The 6943-nt window shown below is 38.0% G+C and overlaps 1 pseudogene; it reads left to right on the top strand.

Annotated features, from left to right (window-relative positions):
* Positions 1–337: 337 nt before the first annotated feature.
* LOC133306402 (DNA-directed RNA polymerase subunit alpha-like) lies at positions 338–845 on the top strand (annotated as a pseudogene).
* The last annotated feature ends 6098 nt before the right edge of the window (positions 846–6943 follow it).

The following is a 6943-nucleotide window of genomic DNA, read 5'->3' as shown; positions in this document are numbered from 1 at the left end:
TTAGATTAAAGAAAAAATAGTATAAATTTCAATAAGAAATCATAAAAAATATGGCTAAACCTATACAAAAAATTGGTTCGCGTAAAAATGGACGTATTGGTTCGCATAAGCATGCTCGTAAAATACCAAAGGGGGTTATTCATGTTCAAGCTAGTTTCAACAATACCACTGTGATTGTTACAGATATTCAGGGTCAGGTGATTTCTTGGTCCTCTCCACATAATGGATGTAGATCTCCAAAAAAAAGGTGTGTAAAACTAAAAATAAACATCGAAGAGATTTCAAATTCAAGAGAAATTTTTTTTTGAAAGGGTTGATGATAAGAAAATATATTACTATGGTTCGAGAGAAAGTAAGAGTATTTACTCGGACACTATAGTGGAAGTGTGTTGAATCAAGAGTAGACAGTAAGCGTCTTTATTATGGACGTTTTATTCTGTCTCCACTTATGAAAGGCCAAGCCGATATAATAGGCATTGCGATGCGAAGAGTTTTGCTCAGAGAAATAGAGGGGACGTGTATCACAAGTGCAAAATCTGAGAAGATACCACATGAATATTCTACCATAGCGGGTATTCAAGAATCAGTACATGATATTTTAAAGAATTTGAAAGAAATTGTATTAAAAAGTCAGCTCTATGGAACTCGGGAGGCGTCTATTTGTTTCAGATATCATTTTACCACCTTCTGTAGAACTCGTTGATAATACACAACATATAGCTAACGTAACAGAACCAATCCATTTGTATATTGGATTAAAAATGGATAGGAATCGCGGATATCGTATAAAAACACTAAAAAAATTTCAAGACAAAAGTTATATTATAGATGTTGTTACGATATGATAGATCGATATATCCAATCAGAGATTGGTATGTTAATATATGATCTGTTTGCCCTCCCTCAGGTACCTATAGGAGAGGTACCCTAAAGATAAGCGGATCACTGTGCACTATAATATAATGACATAGTCAAGGCGTGGGGTGTGTGCACAGTGACAAGCTAAGAGAAAGGGTTTAGAGTGTGTGTACCTTATTGGTTTAACCCTTTATTTATAGATGGGTTACCTGGCAGGAGCAGATTTTTTGGCCTCTTAGGAGTATTGGGGGTCCAATTGTTGATCCATTGCTGCCGTAGTAGGATTAGTATAATTAAGGAATATTTCCTTAATTTCCCCTTAGCAGTTAGCCTTATTTGGGCCTTCTAGAATATGGGCTGCTTAGTTGTTCGGATAAGATCGTCATTAATAGAAGATTCCCTCCCTGTTTGTGCTGTCCTTTATTGGACCTTCTAGAACATAGGCCTTTGTCATGTCCATAACAGTTTCCCCTCATCCAGGCTACCTGGGTATCCGGGTTGCTGGGGTGAATTTCTTTATATTCTGCTTTAGGTTTTCTGCCGAGCTGAGAGCGTTTGAGTTTTTTAAACTCTTTGCATAACTCTTTGCATATATGCTCCTTATATCTTTAGGATTTTTCAACCGGAGTCCTTATTTCCCCTTATCTCAGCGGGCTAAAGATAAACCTGGGAAGATATCTGACGTACTCCCTACACCGAGTTAGGGATGAGCTTAAGTAGTTTGTATTCAACTGGTGAGTTCCCCCCAAGCATAATCCCTTATGCACCGGTTCTGAGTTTGTAGCTTTCTTCTGAATCCGGGAACGATTTTCCCTGGCTCCTTACATGGGCGGATTATGCATGAGCCCGACAAGATACTTCACATGTGTAATCGGGGAACGGACGACCTTGAGTTGTTGGGATCCAACTGACGAGTTGCCCACAAGCCTCATCCATGTAACCCGGCTAAAAGTTGCCCCCAGCCCGGTAGTTTGGTTGTTCAGGCTGCCAAGATGAAATAGCAGTAATCTCAGCATTTGAATTTCCTTTGCATATTTTATTCAAGTTAACATTCAAATTCTTGCTTTGACTTGGCATCTTTATTGAAGCAATTTTCTTTGGGTTGGAACTTTTTTTGGCCGACTTAATTAGGTCAGCGATTGCAGATATTATTTCTGTCATTCATTCAGCCAATTTTAGTGAACCGAGTATTTGAATATGTTGTTTCCATATTTCTCCCTCAACCTTTTTTGGCTGAGATGGTGCTTCGGTGAGGCAACGTTTGCCTTCTATTAACCTCGAGCTCGGCTTCTCCTTCTGAGATTTTCGCTTTGAGCCCAACTTCTTGCACTGTGGCTTTATTGATTCAGATTTAACTTTTCAGTGTTAACTGAACAGAATGACCAAGCCAAAGGTATTTCATGCGGATTCCGTCTTTTAACCCAATTTTCTTAATTAGGTTTTCAAATTTGAGGTGTCATGGTGACTTGATCAAGGTCGTACCAATATGCCCCTTATTTTTCAAGCCAAATTTTATTTATCACAGCTTGTACACATGTTGTTTATTTTGACAACATTTAGGATTCAGAAGCGTCCTTCCGTTTTCCTATGCCTCGGCTAGAAGTCACAGTCCTGCAGTGTGCTTTTTATTTTTAACCCGTTTTCTATCCAGGTTCTTGCATGTTGCTAGTCGTAGGTTTCCAATACCCTGGCTTTATAATATTTAACTCGACTTCTTGTCAGAGTGTCATTTTTTGACTTTGGCTTATTTTTACTTTCCCATGCATTTTAGGCTTTGAATTTTTGGAACAGGGAATGGTACTTCACTGCCCCTTATCTCGACGGGTTGAGCTTGAACCCGACAAGATACTGCGTACATTCCATATAACCGGGTGATGAGTGAGCTTGAGTTGTTCGGATCGAACTGGCGAGTTGTCCCCAAGCGCATCATCCTTGTAACTCGGCTTAATATAGTTGTGTCCAGGTGTCCATTTCTTGGATCCCGGATGTGAGTTTTCAGTTCTCCTTACCAATTTCCTGTCAGTAATCGCGGATTTGAGGTACGATCCTTTTTTCCAAGACCACATCTCTCCAAACCCGTCTTCACTTTATCCTGGATTGGGGTGTGATCCTTTTACTAGGATCCCATCTCGCCAAATCCGTCTTCATTTTTTATCCCGGATTTCTATCTTGGGTCTTTATCCCGGATTGGGATGTGATCCTTTTTATTCAGGACCACATCTCTCCAAATCCGGTAGTCTGGATGTCTGGGGTGCATAAGCCGGGTATCATGTATGTTGTTTCAACATTGCTCCCTCAATCTTTTTGGCCGAGGTACGTAGCTCGGACTAGTTGACCAGTCTTTTTGACTGTCTTACTGAGATCTTAAAGTATGAGGATTGCTGCTTTTCTCTTTTAATTTTGGTTGCATTCCTGCACTTTCCCCCCAGTTCGCTAGTCGGGATATCCGGGTTGTCGGGTTGTATTACTTAAATCAAAGTATCTTTATGTCGAAATACTTACTTGCTTTTGTTATTTGCCTTTTTTGCTTATTTGAGGATATTCGAGATCCCTTTTCACTGTTGTTGCGGGGTTTTGTTCCCGGTTCTTTGCATGTTTGGTTTGCAGAGTTAAGTTTCTCCTTGCTATAATTAGCCCAGTTTTATATACTGTAGCTTTATTTGTTTGAGATTGACTTTTCCAGAATCTCGTATTGATATCGTCTTCTATTTCAACCCGGTTGTGCATACCGTGTCTTTCACAGATTTTGACTTGATCAACATCATTCACCTTTTTGAGTTCGGCTTACATTGTCGTGACGTTCAGATAGAACAGGGTGAGACTCCCGCTGAATGCAGGGCCGGGATGTCGATTTTCTTTATAATTACTATTGCCGGGTTCTTATCTAGTTCTTCTTATCTTATGTTTCTAAGGCTTTCCATCCATTTCACGCCTTTGGATGATTTTGCATTTATACTCACATCTTGAGTTTAATGCCTCCCTGATAACTCAGATATATTTTTCTAAGTATTCGAGGTTCATCAGATTCCAGAGTTGCCTGAAGTATTCGTTAAATACTTCTAAGGACTTAGCATTCTCTTGATTTTGATAAACAAGCTTGTATCCTTGTTATCTAGGAATATCAAACCTTACTCGAGTTGTTCCTCATCTGAGACGGGTTATTTTTATAACTCGAATAAATTCTTATTTTCGCAACTCGTGCATTTTACGAGTTTCGGTATATTGACCTGGCCGAGGTCAAAGCATTATACGAATTTCGCTTTTTGTCACTCTCTGTGCCGCATGTTTGTTTTAACTTAATGTTTTGTTAAGTCAGCATTGATGAAGGTGATCATTGTCGCCTTCAATCATGACCTGGGTTTCATAACCCGGTACTATCCAAGATAAAGGCAGTATTGTCACATGTCCCACTTGGGTCTTTCGACCTTAGTACGGAGCATTTCGACTTGATCAGAGTCAGCATGACAAATTGCGCTTGTATCTCAAAATTTATGTTGATGCATCATAAACACAAGGATCCATATTTACGAAGGTATTTACTTGTTCCCTCGTTTTACTTTAACCCAGATTTGTATATCGTGGTTTCATAATATTCAACTCGGCTTTTTTCCTGAGTTTCAATTTCGAAGGCATCATGATGACTTGCTTCAATCTGCCCTCTTGAATCTTAGTTTGGTTTGGATTACGAAAGCGTCCTCCCGTTTTCCCTGAGCCAGGCTTGATGTTGCATGCATGCATTATTCTTTTATTTGAACCCGAATTTGGATCCGTCTTCCATTTTATATCCTGGATTTGCATCTATCCCGGATTGGATCTCGCCATATCCGTCTTCATTTTATTTTTGATTTGCATCTCGGATCTTTATTTCTATCCCGCATTGGATCTCGCCATATCCGTCTTCATTTTATTTTCGATTTGCATCTCGGATCTTTATTTCTGTCCCGGATTGGATCTCACCATATCCATCTTCATTTTATTTCCAATTTGCATCTTGGATCTTTATTTCTATCCCGGATTGGATCTCGCCATATCCGTCTTCAACTTTTATGATGGATTGACTCCATTTAATAAACCATTTATATCCCGAAGGGCCGGTCTTCATTCTGACTTGGCTTCTTTTGTTGAAGCGTTATGTTTAAGGAGACACATTTTGCCTCTTTGAATTGCATTGCTGCTTCTTCTTGCATGGCTTTTTAATTTGGGCCCCATTTCTTTTGCGGTGCCTTTTTATCTGAACCCGACTTCTCGTGCCTCAGCCTTTCTTTCAGCTTGGCATTTTTCGCATAAGTCTTGTATTAGACTTTATCTTTAATTGAAGCCCGAATCATTGACCATTTTTTCCGTGACTCGACTTTCTAGCCAAATCTTATTTGAGTGGATCTCCACATCATTCGTTTGAGTATTCCTTGCAATAATAAATGCAGCATAATAAAGTATGGAGAAGGAAATTAGCAATAATATTGATTCAATCAGCAATCAATAATTATCCAAGTATAATCAGATAATAATTGCAATCAACAATTAATAATAATTGACTAGCATCAATCAATAATTAATACTAGTTGACTATAATTCATTCTATCAGATTTGATTGAGCATCCATCACGAAGGATCCATGCTCCCCAATTTTGTTGATCTTCATCTATGCTCCATGAAACTTAGGGAACGCGGCCTCATGGTGAAATCTGATACTCTTTTGTCATGATAATATTCAAAATATCTGCCGACCTGCTTTTGTCGACATATAATACTAGACAAATGCATAATTATACACTTTGTATATCAATGCTTGTTGAAATTTCACATCATATAAGAATTTGGTCCAACAAGATGTTTAGTAAAATCATGATAATAAATTCTGGGATATAAAAGTAAGGAAAAGAATATTTCCCTGTTATTTTGTAACCATCATGCTTGCAATAGAGAAGGATTCCTGTAGTTGGAGGAACATAAACCAATTCGGGTCTTTTTGATTTGGGCCCATTGGCATAGTTTCAACATATTATTCTCACTCCTATTGAAATCTGATCCTGTTTTAGGTCATGATGCAGAACATATTGCTGATGTGGAATATTTGAGAATTTTAAGTGCTCCTCCACATGTTATGCAGCCGACCTATTTGCAAAGGTTTTTAGCTTTTGCTCGAGAATCTCACCCATAAATAGAATAGAATTAGAATAAGAGAAACATTGACTATAGTGCCACAAGCTGCATACTTCAACGGATCTTCCCCCGAGGTGGTTATTGATTTCGTTGCATTTAATGGTCCAGATGTTCATAAAAAATGCAATTGTATGATGACGACATATGGTTTATGTGGGCACTATCCCAATCATCATTAAATATTTATGTTAATCAAGAATCTTTTATATGGCCTAACTATTGAATCATGGGGTTATTACCAAGTGGCCATATAAAATAGAATTATGCCAATCAAACAAATTATGCCAATCAAATGAAAAAGCGAGAATATGATATATGATTACCTCATACCATTGCCATTTGGGAGTTAATTAATGAAGTTAATTAATTAATTATGTGAAATTAGAAAATAATTCTATAATTGACCCTAATAATTATGTTGAGGCTCTAATAATTATAGTAAGTGAGTAAGAATGCTGAAAGTCGCTTTTCGGAAGAAAAGTGCAGATACCGGTTCTGCTAGTCGGTATAAATGCGTACCGAAAAAGTATCCCGGAAAATTATAATAAGTACATGATAATTACTAAAATAATATGTAGGACTTGTAAAACGAGTTTCAAGTCAAGATAATGAGAACTGGTGCCAGAAACTGGTACTGGCTATGAAAAGCGCGTACCAGAAAGGTGCTCCGAAAATTATAAGAAAAATATGTTAATTCTTGTAAAATTGAGTAGGTTAAGAATCCAAAGTTTGGGATTAAAAGGCTAAGCGTAGCAATTAAAGTTAATACTGTGTGTTTAAATGTTAAGTGGCTATATATAGGCTTGTTAGCACAAAACTTAGGCCATAACACATTCTCTACGTGAGTTTGGGGCTGGCCAGCTGCTGAGTACTGTTCCATTATTTTTTCTCTTCCATTTCTTGAGCTTTGAGGCAACTTCCT

Source organism: Gastrolobium bilobum, unplaced genomic scaffold, assembly GCF_033153095.1.
Source record: "Gastrolobium bilobum isolate Gb01-03AN ecotype WA unplaced genomic scaffold, APGP_CSIRO_Gbil_v1 utg293014, whole genome shotgun sequence".
Taxonomy (NCBI): domain Eukaryota; kingdom Viridiplantae; phylum Streptophyta; class Magnoliopsida; order Fabales; family Fabaceae; genus Gastrolobium; species Gastrolobium bilobum.
Note: the sequence above shows the minus strand (reverse complement) of the source record. Positions and strands in the feature narration are given on the sequence as shown.